Source organism: Grampus griseus, assembly GCF_964374135.1.
Source record: "Grampus griseus genome assembly, chromosome: 15".
Classification (NCBI taxonomy): Eukaryota; Metazoa; Chordata; class Mammalia; order Artiodactyla; family Delphinidae; genus Grampus; species Grampus griseus.
In genome coordinates, this window is record NC_139009.1 from 19,496,232 (window position 1) to 19,511,574 (window position 15,343).

A 15,343-nucleotide genomic window follows, 5' to 3' on the forward strand; every position below is an offset into this window, starting at 1 on the left:
ATCTAAGATCCAAGAACCAAGATAAAAATGAAAAAGTGTTTTCTAGACAAAAGTACTCTCCTTCCTCAAGTGATAGAAACAGGCCAGAATGGGATGATTTGAAGCAAGGGCCCAAGGAGTAAGCTCCTGGCAGCCAACATGCAATAAAGATGTGAAAGTGGCAGCATGACCACAAGATATGACAACTCCATCACCTTAGCCATCACTTTAAATGCCCAGACCTAAGAACCTGGGTTACCTCACACGGCAAAAAAAAAAAAAAAAAAAAGAGAACCGGAGGAACAAGGGAAGTCCATTCAGCCATCCCTAACACCAGACTTATCAATAGTGCTCTGTGTAAAATAGAGCAAAACCTTGCTTGGTTCATTCATTCAGGCAATAATACGTAGGTATTTAGTGCCTGCTGTGGGTCAGGCACCGTTCTTGTCACTGAGGATTTAGCAGTTAATAGTCATGGAGCTTCATTCTACCCGGGAAGAAAGGTAACTTCTTTTCTCTTTCCAATTTCCGTTTCCCTTCTCTCTCTTTAAATGTTACGCAGAAGTTCCTTCAAAACTCTCCCAAGTACCTCCCACAAGCTTCTTTGACCCTCCTGCTTTAATCCTCAAAGCAAGCAATTTTATGGCTCCAATTTCCCAATACTGGGGAAAAGAGACCTAAAGTGGATGAGACAAAATTCAATGTTGCTTTGTACTTCATACGCATACCTTTACAACCGAATTGCCAGCACTTAAAGAGCAAATGATGGTTGTGTTTTACACAATTTTGTGGCCCCAGTGCTGACCACGGCTCTCTCCCCAAGGTACCTAACCAATAAACGTTTGCTGAGGCTGCTGGAAGGTCTCCCTAATCCCAAGGCCTGGCACAGGAATTTAACAGCAAGCATTCGTTAGCTGCATCCTTCCTCCTCTCAGGACACTTTCCTTTAACGGGTGACCTCGGTGCACAGGTTCACTGATAGGTGCCTCGGGAAATAGTGTTTTGAGGTGATGTGAAATAAATTCCTTTCCCTCTGCCAGGGCCTGCCTGCCTCACCTGCCCTCTGCCAGGACCTGCCTCCTTCGCCCCCTTAAACACCTAAGGCAGAGCCTCCTCCCTGCGAGCCGGGCACGGGCAGCATCAGCCCTACGCCCGCACCCCGGCTCGGCGCCCTACGACCAAAGCGCGCTCGGGACCCCGGAGCCCCCTCCGCGGCCCGGGGCTCAGAGCCCGGCGGTGGCGGCCCGGAGCTCCGCTCCATCCCCCGCGCTCGCCCCTCCAGGTCCGGGCGCGCGGCGCCGTCTCCCCTCACAGCGCGCGCTGTGCAGCGGCCCCGGCTCCCCGCGCGCCGTCTCCGCCGCTCCCGGCCCTGCACCCCCGCAGGCTCCCGAGGTAAAGGCGCTGCGCGGGCTCCTTCCCGCTTCTCGCGGGCGCGAGGCTCTGGCACCGCGCTCCTCTCCCGCAGCCTGCGGCGGCCGCCACAAACCCCCGCAGTACTCACTTCCCGGCCGGAGCTGGGGGCGTCAAAAAGGTCTCCGGCGGCCGCAGCCTCCTCCGCCTCCTCCGGCCCGGCCTCCGAGGCTGAGGCGGTGGCGGCGCCCGCTCACGCCCCGGAGCCGCCCCCGCGGCGAACGTTCTCAGGAACCCGGCTCGCGCCGCTTCCCCGCCCGGCACGCGCAGCGAGCCCGCCCCCGGTGCGAGGGCGCGAGGGCGCGGGGGCGCGAGGGCGCAGGGCGGGGGCCGGGCACGCGCCGCCTGCGCGAGCGCGCGGCTGGGGGCGGAGCTTCCGCCGCGCCGAGGAGGGGGCGGGCCAGCGGGCAGAGTTCCCCTCGAGGCCCGCCCCCTGCGGCCGGGTTCCGGGCGGGCGGAGTAAACTTGCCCCCTGCGGGCTTTTCCCGTGAGCCAGCTGTGGGCGGCGTAGTTGCGTTCCAACTCCACAGGTACGTGCCCCGCCGGCTGGATGCTCGGCCCGACGTGACTACAAGGTAAAGAATGCAAAGAACCACCCCCATGAATCATTCATCCGCACCTCGAGCGCGAGACCCTGCCCTGAGTGATCTTTCCGTGTTAATTCAGCTCAGCAACCGTTAACTGAGCACCGACTCCGTGCCTAGCGCTGTAGCACTGTACCAGGTGCTGTGTGGGTACACCGTCAAGGTCCCTGGTCTCCAGGAGCGCGTAACTTAGTGGAAAAGCGGCCGTGTAAACAAGCAGGTCTGGTGATCCGTGCAAAGCCAAGCCACGGTGAGATGCTGTGGGAGGGCAGAGGAGGAAGAGATTACTTCCGCTTGGAGAATGCAGAGGGCTTCCTGGAAGAGGTGGCATTTGTATTCAGCCTGCAAGGAAGAAAAAGAGAGAAATCCTAGGAGAAAAAAAGGGAGGGCATCAAAAGCTAGGTAAACAGCTTGGGCAAAGGAACAGAGAGTGACCAAGGTTTACCATCTCAGCATCAGCTTGTTTGTTTTAATATCCGTTTTGCTAGAATCCTTTCCAAACTATGTGAAACAGGAGATGATGCCAAATGAGGAACAGCAAAGCTTTTTTTTTAACGGCTCAAAGGATCATTTTCTCAACTTTATTTAAGGCTCACGACAGCAGTGTCCTTTAAGGACTTTTGATACGTTAGTGAAGGATGTAAATCTCTAAGCTAAGAGAGCCCAGGCCCCTGTGCTTTGAGTCTGGTTTTTCACTGCTTTTTGGCACCTTATGGCAAGGCAGATCGTACCACCTTCTGCTGCTGTCTGTCTGCCTGCCTGTCTTTAGGACATCCTCTTCCTCCTCCTCTTATCTTCCTATTTTTAAGCCCCTGTGGTGAAGGAAATGCTGGTAACCAACTTTGTTAAGTGAGAGTAAACAGGTTACTCCAAAACACTGGCATCACCTATCACTTATGAATTTTGCGACTATTTTGCATGCTTAGAAGACTTTTTCACTTGTATGCAGGGTCTTAACTATGTTTTGAATATGTTAAGATACTCAGAATACACGTAAAAGACACGTTGTTTATTCACTTACTACTCATTGAGCACCAACTGTGTGGGAGGCATTGAAAGGGTAAAACACTGATCCTGCCCTCTGGAGAAAAGAGGTGTAAATGATGTAAAACAATATGTAAATATGGTTCGTTCTGTTTGCTCTACTGACTGAAACCAAAGTAATTTCAATATGTGGACTAGCCATTCTGGGAATTAACCACTTTAAATATATTCATGTTAGCATCTCTCCATCTCGGTTCTGTTTTTCATCACCTCACACATCCTCAGAAAACTTCTTTCAAACATATTGCAGTCATCACTCTCTCTCCCAAAGTTACCAACTTCTTTTACCTACTTGTCCTTTTCCTTCACCATCTATTCATGTTCAAGCTTTTCCTGTCCTAAAGGAAAAGGAGGAAACCTCTGTCATTCTAGATCATGCTCCAGTTACTATTCCCTCCCTGTCTTTTAAGACAAAAGTCTTAAAATAGTTTACACTCATCTCTGCCAACTCAGCCCCCTCTCACTCCCCGACCCATAGCTGTGTAGCTTCTGTCCCCCCACATCGCTGCACTGCTCTCAGTCAGTAAGCGCTGGCTTCATCCTAAATGCCCCAGGCCGTTTCTGAGTCCTCTATTACTAGAGCTCTTGGTGGCATTTGACGACACAGAGCTCTCTACTCTTTTTGACACCCCCTTGGCCTTCACAACGGGACTCCTCTCCTAACCCCTCTGACCACTCCTCCGTCTACAAGGTTCTGTTCTCAGCTTTCATCGCACCCCGTACATTCTCCCTGAGCCGTTGCATCCACCTTGTCTTCATCTGCCACATATATCGGCAACTCCCAAGTACATTATCTAGCTCAGACCACTCATCTGAGTTCCATGTACACACAAGCCTACTAGACTTCTCCACCTGGATGTCCTAGAGACCCCTCAAGTTCTAGTTGTCTAAAACTGTTGGACCCTTGGTTGCCCAGGACCTGGGAGTCATCCTTCATCCTTTACCCACGCCCACCCCCGCCACACCCAACAATCCCATTGATTCTCCTCAAACATAAGTCTACACTCTGTCCCTCTTAGCTCCTCTTACCTAGGCTAGTGCAATACCCTTTTATCTTGTCTCCCTCCTGTAGTCTTGTTCCTTCTGATCCATATTCCACACCACATGTCAGAATTGTTTTTTTTTAATTTGCCGCTTGTGGTGTCACTGCTGGCACACAAGACCTTCCATCTATCTAGCCCTTGTCCACTCCATCTCTTGTCTCTTCCTACACATCCCCCATCCAAACTCCTGAAATGTTCCTACTTTCCCTTGCCTCCATACCTTTGTGCTTGTTTCTCTCTCTCTTTGGACTGTCATTTGAATAAAAGCAAAGAAGTTCCAACATATATGTAGCCAAAGTTCCACATATGATGAAACTATAATCTAAGAAACTTTCTTGAAAGAAGAAAATATAAACCTACAAAATGAAAGGACTCACATGTACTTGGGGAAATGGCCACAGAATGATCAATTTTGAGAGATAGTCTCTTAAAACTATTAGATAGGGTCTTCCCCGGCAGTCCAGTGGTTAAGACTCCGTGCTTCCAATGCAGGGGGCGCAGGTTCAATCCCTGATCAGGGAACTAAGATCCCACATGCCATGTGGTATGGCCAAAATTTTTAAAAATAAAAAAATAGGACTTCGCTGGTGGCACAGTGGTTAAGAATCCCCCTGCCAATGCCGGGGACACGGGTTCCAGCCCTGGTCTGGGAAGATCCCACATGCCGCGGAGCAACTAAGCCCGTGTGCCACAACTACTGAGCCTATGCTCAAGAGCCTGCGAGCTACAACTACTGAGCCCACGGCCGCAACTACTGAAGCCCGCGCACCTAGAGCCCGTGCTCCACAACAAGAGAAGCCACTGCAATGAGAAGGCCCCGCACTGCAACGAAGAGTAGCCCCCACTCGCCGCAACTAGAGAAAGCCTGCGCACAGCAATGAAGACCCAGAGCAGCCAAAAATAAATAAATAAATTTTTAAAAATAAAATAAAGGGGCTTCCCTGGTGGCGCAGTGGTTGAGAGTCCGCCTGCCGATGCAGGGGACGCGGGTTCGTGCCCCGGTCCGGGAGGATCCCACATGCCGCAGAGCGGCTGGGCCCGTGAGCTGTGGCCACTGAGCCTGCGCGTCCGGAGCCTCTCCTCCGCAACGGGAGAGGCCACAGCAGTGAGAGGCCCGCGTACCACAAAACAAAAATAAAATAAATTAATTAAATTAAATTAAATTAAAACTATTAGCCAAAAAATAACAATGATAATCTTCAAGGCTTCCACATAAAAAGTTCAAGTTATTTAAAAGTGTAAGAAAATTAGGCTACAGTACATTAAAGATGACTGTATTTTCTGTATCACTTCTTTTGATCCAGGCTGGCCTAAGCAAATTGCTTGACCGATAGAATATGTGATGTTATGAGACTTCCAGGCTTGGTCATAAGAAGTCTTGAAGAGTCCACCTGGGTCTTTGGGAACACTTGCCCTTGAAGCCCCGAGCCACTCTGTAAAATATCTGACTCCCTGTGGAGAGGTTCTGAGACTACGTGGAGAGGGAGAGGGGTCTACCTGATCCTAGCTGATATGAGAGAAGTCATCATGAATTCTCTGTATCAGTCCAGCCATCAGCTGAATACCACAGAGTGGTTCCAGTTGAAGCCACGTAGAACAGAAGAATCACCCAGCCAAATCGTACCCAAATTCCTGGCCCCAAATGTTGTGAAATTACAATCAAAATGGTTCTTTGTGCCGTTCCTTTTAGGCTAGTCTGTTATGGAGTCTGTTAACCAAAATATTTGGCATCAGACTTCTTAAGAGCAAAGCAAGGCTATAGTGATGCAGCATTTTCAGCATTTTCTAAAAACTCAAGGAAAGAGAATACACGCTAAGGATTTTATATCCATCCATCCATGCTGTTTTTCAAGCACCAAAAGCTATCGGAAATGGGCTTCCCTGGTGGCGCAGTGGTTGGGAGTCTGCTTGCCGATGCAGAGAACACGGTTTCGTGCCCCGGTCCGGGAAGATCCCACATGCCGCGGAGCAACTAAGCCCGTGAGCCACAGCTACTGAGCCTGCGCTCTAGAGCCTGTGAGCCACAACTACTGAGCCTGCGTGCTGCAACTACTGAAGCCTGTGCGCCTAGAACCCGTGCTCCGCAATAAGAGAAGCCACCGCAATGAGAAGCCCGCGCACCGCAACGAAGAGTAACCCCCCCACCCCGCTCGCCGCAACGTGCGGCAACGAAGACCCAATGCAGCCATAAATAAATAAATAAATTTTAAAAATAGATAAGCAACAAAGCATATCTATAAAAAAAAAGAAGAAAAAGACACAATGAGATACTACTTCACCTCCACTAAGATGGCTGTAATCAAAATCAGACAATAACAAGTTTTGGTAAGGATGTGGAGAAACTGGAACTTTGATGCATTGCTGATAGGAATGTTAACGGTGCAATTGCCCTGGAAAACAGCTTGGCATTTCCTCAAAATGTTAAACATAAAGTTATCATATGACCCAGCACTTCTACTTCTAGGTATATACCCAAGAGACTTGAATAGATATGCCCATACAAAAACCTATACACACATGTACATCGGGTCTTACTCCTCCTAACAGCCAAAAAGCGAAAGCAACCCCCAAATCCATCAACTGATATATGGATGAACAAAATATGGTAAATCCATTCATACAGTGGCATATGACTCAGCCAAAAAAAAGAATGGAGTACATGCTATAACATGGATGAACCTTGAAAACATTATGCCCAGTGAAAGAAGCCAGTCACAGAAGACCACATATTACACAATTCTATATATGTGAAATGTCCAGAATAGGCAAGATCGTAGAGACAGACAGTAGATTAGTGGTTGCCAGAGGCTGGAGGGGTTGAGGGATTGGGAGAGGACTGATACTGTGTATAGGGTTACTCTTTTTTTAAGTGTATCGATTGATTGATTGATTGATTGATTGTGGCCGCGATGCACAGCATGTGGTTCCCTGACCAGGGATCGAACCCGCATGCCCTGCATTGGAAGCACGGAGTCTTAACCACTGGATCGCCAGGGCAGTCCCTGGGGTTACTTTCTGAAGTGATGAAAATGTTCTAAAGTTGATTGTGGTGACAGTTACACAACTCCGTGAACATACTAAAACCCACTGAACTGTACACTTTAAATAGATGGATTGAAAGTGAATTCTGTCTCAATAAATCTGGTTCTTTGAAAAAAGAGAGCTATAAAAGAATCTTGAAAGACACAAAAGTATACTTGAACAAGACATTCCATGGTTTTGGTTAAAATATCTCAACATAGTCAAGATGACAGTTCCCCTTATGTTAACTTATAAATTTAATATGCTCCTGCAAAAAATATAAACAAGTTTTTATGTAGCTAGACAAATTGATACCAGAGTTCATATGGAAAACTAAACACTCAAGAATAGCTAGTAACACACTGAAAATTAAGAGTTGTGAGAGGTGACTAGTCCCAGCAAATACTAAAACATACTGCAGAGTGAAAACAGTGTGGTTCTGACACATGACGAGGCGGACCAGTGTAACCGAATGAAAGGTACAGAAATCAATCCAACTACGTATAAAAATCCAGTATATGGTAAGTAGTCAAATGGCTGCGGCAAGGAAGGACTTTCTAAAAAATGGTGTTGGGACAACTAGACAGACCTACACAGCCTCACTCTGCTGGTGAGGTTACAGGGAGACGTATTACTAGAGGGAAGGAAAAATAGTACAACCCCTATCAAGAGGTATTTGGCAATATCTACTGAAACATTTGTACATTTACCTTTCAACCTAGCATTCCCACTTCTGGGAATTTACTCTAAAGATGATACCTCCAAAAATAATAGGTACCCTTACATAGGTAAGCTTCTTCATTGTACCATTAATTGTATTTGCAGAACATTGGAAACTACCTAAATGCCCAAACACAGAAGACTGGTGGAGTACAATCAATCGGGAAGCACAATTGCACAGAATCAACTGGGAAGCAATGAAGGATATCTTTATGAACCGATATGAAGTAATTGCCAGGGTAAATCATTAAGTTATAAAAGCAAAGTACAAAAGCGAATGTAGTGTATGTTACCTTTTGTGTAATAAAGACAAGAAATAAGAAAATGTAATGGATTTGCTTATTTTAGTAAAAACAATCACAAGAACAGTAAACCAGAAAACAATGATATTGCTTGCCTGTAAGGAACTGGGTAAGGGAAGGGGTTGGAAAGGATAGGGGAGGGAGGAACAATTCTGAGTGTATCTTTTTGTGTAGTTTTGGCATTTGGAAGCATGCTAATGTTACATACATTCAAATAATAAAATTAAATCGACAAGCATAGGGAGGGACTTCCCTGGCGTTCCAGTGGTTAAGACTCCGTGCTTCCAGTGCAGGGGGCGTGGGTTCTATCCCTGATTGGGGAACTAAGATCCCACATACCCTGCAGCAGCATAGGGAAAAATTAAAATCTGTAACTAAATGCAAATAGAAACAAATGAACCCAATTGTATGTCAAGTGGATGACATACCACAAAAGAAGTGGGAGAAAGAAGTAAACCAAAGAATTTCGAACATAGTACTTAGATATAACTTTAGTCTAATGCAAACAATAAACTGGGGAAAAAAGAATCAATACCAGGAAAAGAAAAAAACACAAGGGATAGTAAATATATTTTAATATCAATTATTAATATTAATGTTAATATTAATTGATAATATTGATTACCTTTATTGCTAATATTTACAAATTAAATTAGCAAAATATTTGAAATTTAATATCCAGTGTTAAAGACTTTTTTGAAGAAATGTAAATTTTACCTTTCTGGAAGGTGATTTGGAAATACATATCAAAATCTTTTAAGGGCTTCCCTGGTGGCGCAGTGGTTGAGAGTCCGCCTGTCGATGCAGGGGACACGGGTTCGTGCCCCGGTCTGGGAGGATCCCACGTGGTCTGGGAGGATCCCACATGCCGCGGAGCGGCCGGCCCCGTGAGCCATGGCCGCTGAGCCTGTGCGTCCGGAGCCTGTGCTCCGCAACCGGAGAGGCCACAGCAGTGAGGCCCGCGTACCGAAAAAAAAAAAATCTTTTAAAATATTGACATCCTTTGACCCAGAAATCCAAATTCTTGCAACTTATGTTATGAAAACATTCAGTGATGTGTAATTACATTTATGCATTAGGATATCTTACCAGAGTTAATTCTAAAAACAAAAATTGGGGGAAAAAAAGATACAGGGCTTTGATTAATTAAATTATGAGATGTCCATGAGAAAGAATATGCCACAGCCATTAAAATCACAATGTAAAAGAATGTTTCATGTCTTGGAAAAGTGTAAAATGGTATGTGTAGTATGATTCCAATTTTGCTTAAAATTATGTGTGAGAGACAAACAACCCAGTAGAAAAAAGGACAAAAGTATATAAGCAGACATTTTATAGAAAAGCAAACATATATGGCAAGTTAACATATGAAAAGATCTTCAACTTCATTAGTATTCAGGAAAATGCAAATTAATACTCAGTGTTACACACCTATGAGAAAGACAAAAGTTTTAATGTCTGACAATTTCAAATGTCAGTCAGGAGGTTGATCAGTTGGGAACTCTTATGCACCAATTCTGGGAATGTAAATTGGTGCAACCATTTTGGCAATGCCTTATAAAGGTGAAATTTTGCATACTTTATATCAAACAATTTCACCTCACAGGCACTCTCAACATGTGCATCAAAAGGCATGTACAGGGGCTTCCCTGGTGGCGCAGTGGCTGAGAGTCTGCCTGCCGATGCGGGGGACGCGGGTTCGTGCCCCGGTCCGGGAAGATCCCACATGCCGCGGAGCGGCTGAGCCCGTGAGCCATGGCCGCTGAGCCTGCGCGTCCGGAGCCTGTGCTCCGCAACGGGAGAGGCTGCAACAGTGAGAGGCCTGCGTACCGCAAAAAAAAAAAAAAAAAAAAAAAAAAAAGGCATGTACAAGCACTGCTTATAATGGCAAGGTACTAATAACAAACCAAATGTCCAGTAAGAGAAGAATGAATAAATAAATCGTGTATATCTTCACAATGGAAATATTAAACAGCAAAAATGAAAGAACTATACATAAATAACATGGTAAAGTGAACCAATGTATTCTTTGAGTGAAAAAAACTACAAATAGAGGGCTTCCCTGGTGGCGCAGTGGTTGAGAGTCCGTCTGCCGATGCAGGGGACACGGGTTCGTGCCCCGGTCCGGGAAGATTCCACATGCTGCGGAGCGGCTGGGCCCGTGAGCCATGGCCGCTGAGCCTGCGCATCCGGAGCCTGTGCTCAGCAACGGGAGAGGCCACAACAGTGAGAGGCTCGCGTACAGCAAAAAAGGAAAAAAAGCAAGAGACATTATAATATACCATTTTTTAACAGAACATTGGAAATCAACTATACTTCAATAACATAAATTTTAAAAAAATATGATACCATTTTTATAAATCTTAAAATCAAGTAAGGCCAAACAATTTGTAAAATTACTTTTATAAAGCAAGGGAGTAATAAACGCAAACTTTGAGAAAATAGTTATCCTGGGGGAGGAAATGGTAAGCTGAGAGAGCACTTAGGTAATTGACATTATTGCCAATTATTTGTGATGTTTTTTTTCTTGGTGTGTGTGTATAATGTAACATATATTTTTGCGTGTCTCAAATACCATATTTTAAAAAGATAAAGGGAAAGAGTTTGTGTCTCTGTGTGTGTTGTACTCCCTAAATAAAAGAATGGAAGACTATAAACCAAAATATTAGCAGAGATGATCTCTGGGTGGTAGGATTAGGAGTGATTTTCATTTTCTTTGTTTATATTTTCAAAATGTCTTAAATGAATATGTACTTTTTTGAAAACAGGAAAACATATTTTTAAAAATCAATGCTAGAACCTGTCCCATTTTCATTCTGTAGTCTGAACATCCAAGTCTTAATTTCCATGATGATAGATGATTCGGGGAAGAGGCACGCGGTGGAATCTCCAAGGTCGTTTGTAACACCAAGTTTAGCCAGGTAGTGAGCTGACAATAGCAGGAATCAATCTGCAGAAGGATGTACAGAACTGTGTAGGAGGGCGACACCTGCCAGCTGAGTGTCAGCATAGGCAACAGGAAGGTAGTATCAATTCAAAGAAAATAATTTCATGAACCTGAAACTATTCCTTGAAGTCATGAGTTTACTGTCTTGCCCCCATCCCCCACCAAAACCCCCAATATCATGCAGATAAGAATACTAGAAACTGGGGATATATGTATATGTATAGCTGATTCACTTTGTGATACAGCAGAAACTAACACACCATTGTGAAGCAATTATACTCCAATAAAGATGTTAAAAAAAGAAAAGAATACTAGAAACAAAATATCACAATCCCATCCTTACGTCAAATTACAGTAAATTGACACCATAATGTGTGTCATTCTGTTCTGGCACTTACAGATTACATAACAGGACTGGAAAGGGTCCAATAGAGAGTAATTAAAATGACAAGCTGAAAGCGTGTCCTTTACATAATGGCAAGCAAAAACCAAACTCTGGCCTTCAGAGGAAGATAAGAGTTTAGGGCTTCCCTGGTGGCACAGTGGTTAAGAATCCGCCTGCCAATGCAGGGAACACGGGTTCGATCTCTGGTCCAGGAAGATCCTACATGCCACGGAGCAACTAAGCCCGTGTGCCACGATGCAGGCTCTAGAGCCCGCAAGCCACAACTACTGAGCCCGTGTGTCACAACTACTGAAGCCCGTGCGCCTAGAGCCCGTGCTCCACAACAAGAGAAGCCACTGCAATGAGAAGCCTGCGCACCACCACGAAGAGTAGCCCCTGCTCGCCACAACTAGAGAAAACCCGCGTGCAGCAACGAAGACCCAACACAGCCAAAAATAAATAAATAATTAAAAAAAAAAAAAGTTCAGACATGATATGCCTAAGGTGTGCATAGCTGGAATACATATGCCGTCACCAGATCTTAGAATACCAGCAGTAAAGGGTAGCTGGTAGTGACCGAAAGAGGCAGATTTGAAAGAAACACGTAGGAACTGCTGTTTTGCACGGTGAGGAGCAATGAAGAAATCCTCTCCCCCAGAGGCTGAATCACCGGCTCTCAGTCCTATCCACTGCGGTACGGAGGTGACGCAGAAGACAAATTGGGAGACTCCGGTTGGGGATGGGACGACCAGGAGGAGAGGCAGTGCTGGAACAGGGCTGTGCATCTCCATAGTATCCCGGGGATTCTGCGAGTCTGTGACAAATTGCATGGAAAACCTTTACGAAGGAAACTTTCTAAGATTTACATCACGGATGCAGTACCGTGTTTCCACAAAACTGTCCTTCTGGGTCATGATGAAGATTGGACTGGACTGGATATTCCACTGTGGTATCTTCTGTGTGCTTACGATCACAGGCCTCGTCCATTCTGCCATATTGTGGAAGCTCAGGAGGCCAGAGGCTAAGTGACACCCCGCAAAAGATCCTCAAGAATTACCCCAAGAAGGCAACCCAGAGGACACAGTATCCCAAATCTCCTAGGCTTTGCTAGTTCACCAAAGGCTGATTATTTATGTGGTGTTTTCAGATACCCCAAAGATCAACAAATTCTGGGTTGACTGAACTTTCTAAATTGGCTCAAGTTTAGTCATTTCAGCTCTTCTCAGTCTGGCTACATCCCAATCACCTGGTATGCTTTTGCGACAATGCCTACATCTGGGACCCACCCTAGGTGAACTGAATTTTTTTAAAGTGTCCGCAAGTGATATAACATGTAGCCGAAGTGGAGAACAACTGAGCTTCTCTACATGTTAAAGTTAATTATTTGAGAGGTTCTGGCTGCAGGAAGAGTGCAAAGGGCATTGGCCAACAAGCCAGGGTGGAAGAGAAAAGGCGATTCTGCCAGCTCGCTTGTGCCCTCACGTGCTCGAATGCTGTCCACGCTCTTGCTGCATGGGTGATGGGGTTGGGGGAGGCTGAGCTGCTTTATGTTCCAGAATGTTACCAGGCAGCCTCAGACATTGGAAATACAAGCTTCTCGGGTCCCTGCATTCATGTGAAGGAGGAAAGAGAAGAGAGCTATGTGTTCCCCTCTCTCTTCTAGGCCCCAGTTCTGTGCCCTCCCTAGAACCGGAGAGGAGGACGTGGGAACAGAAAGTTGCTTTCTTGTCACTAATGCTGAGGTGTTCCATCTTCTTGTGCTTCTCAACATTCACTAATGTCCTTGTCCTGGGTTTAACTCTTCTGCTCAGTTATGTTCCTCATCTCAGCATTTCAGAGCTCACGAGCAGCCCAGTGCCTTTCCTTGTTCCACATAACAAATTCTTTTAGGGCCTAGATCACCACTGTTAGGGCTTCTCAGGCCTACTCAGGGGACTCTAGCTTCATTTCATGTCATATTAAATAAAGGTGCTTCCAGTTCATAGCAGCACTATTCACAATAACCAAGACATGGAAGCAACCTAAATGTCCATTGACAGATGAATGGGTAAAGAAGATGTGGTACATATATACAATGGAATACTACTCAGCCATAAAAAAGGATGAAATAATGCCATTTGCAGCAACATGGATGCAACTAGAGATGATCATACCAAGTGAAGTAAGTCAGAGAAAGTCAAATACCGTATGATACCACTTATATGTGGAATCTTAAAAAAAATGATACCAATAAACTTATTTACAAAACAGAAATAGTCCCCAGACATAGAAAACAAACTTGTGGTTACCAAAGGGGAAGAGGAGAGGGATAGATTGGAATTTGGGAAGAATGGATACACACTACTATATGTAAGATGGATAAAAAAGAAAAACACAAAGACCTACTGTATAGTGCAGGGAATTATATTCAATATCTTGTAATAGCCTATAGTGGAAAAGAATCTGAAAAAGAATATATATATGTGTGTGTGTATATATATATATGTGTGGATATATATATATATACATAAAATACCTAAAACATTGTAACTCAACTATACTTCAATGTTTTAAAAAAAAGGTGCTTCCAATATAGGTTAGAACCACTGTGTGCCAAGAAAATTCCTCTCTTTCCTCACATTGACACGTTTCCATCTTTTGTAAAAATGCAGGAGCAATGAGCCCAAATTGCAAACAGGAAAAATGTCACCCAGTTGGAACCGGAGGAGCCACTGCAGCTTTAGCAAACCATGCGGAACACGGGGTAACCCCATGGCCCTCTCCCTGCGGGCAGCTTCCCACCACTGCTACGCTGAGCCCGGGGCTCCCCCTGCGGGCAGCCACCCCACCTTCTCTATTCCTCCCTTATATCGGCAGCACCAGCTCTTCAACTGCTTCCAATGCAAAACCACTTCACTGTCGGGTGAGGAACTCTCCAGAAACAAACCTCATCCGCAGAAGCAATCTCGGATGACCTACTGGGTACAGCTGGACTTGATTTGCTGAGGCTTTAAAGGCACATCTATCACCTCACTTATTCCCCAACCCTTTTCGTTTCCTGCTCCCACGGTCTGCTTACTCTCTTCCACACCTCACATGCTGACGTCCTACCTCACTCATTTGGCTTCATACCTTGACCATCTCCATCAATATCTGTCCACACGCAGTTTCAAGATCCAACTCAGGCTTCACCTTCTCTGAGAAGGCTGCTTCCTTCGAGTTACCCTCGCTCTTTTCTGGTTGCTTCCATGCTGTATCTCCTTCACATTCAGGCCCTATTGTAGTTTGGGTTGTTTCCTATGTGCCCATTCTGTTCCCTCAACTAGACTTCAAGTTCCTCCAACCCAGGGCTCATGGTCAGAACACAGGATAATTAATTTAAGAGGCCTCAGGTTTGGGTTGGATCTCAGAGGGTATGCACCTGGCTGGGGTGCAGGTATTGCGTGTGATTGTGACAGAAAAGATGCCCAGATGGTAGCTACCAGCTGCTGGATGTCTTGACCCATCAGGCCTGCATATCCCCACACTGAGTGAAGGTTTTCAGGCCAAATCAGCAGAGGAACCACTCAGCCAGGCCACAGAATCATAGGGAAATTATAAGTCATTGTGAAAGTAAGAAGTTTCAGGATGGTTTTGTTAGGCAGCAATAGATAACTGATAACACAGGAAGATGAAAAAGCCTTCTAGGAGGAGCTGGTATTGAAGGTCAGAGAGGATAAGCACATAGAGAGCCAGGGCGAGGTTCTTCCCGGCACTGCAAGAGAAGGTAGGAGAGTCAGCAAAGGCATGGAGGGAGGGCGAGGGTCAGGGCATCACAGGCTGCTTCACGCTTAACATGCCACAGTCTGCAGGAACTACTGCAAGGGGGTAAAGGAGCCCCTTTTTTAGAAAACAACACCTTTAAGTGTTTCATTACTCAGCGGAGATCT

The 15,343-nt window shown here is 45.6% G+C and overlaps 1 protein-coding gene across 1 annotated transcript in view; it reads right to left on the minus strand.

Annotated features, from left to right (window-relative positions):
• DTNB (dystrobrevin beta) overlaps positions 1-1,594 on the minus strand; it is a 246,682-nt gene extending 245,088 nt beyond the window's left edge. Inside the window, exon 1 of the mRNA XM_082672075.1 lies at positions 1,481-1,594. The gene's annotated coding sequence lies outside the window, so the exon portion shown is untranslated. The remainder of the gene's footprint in view (positions 1-1,480) is intronic.
• Positions 1,595-15,343: the final 13,749 nt, after the last annotated feature.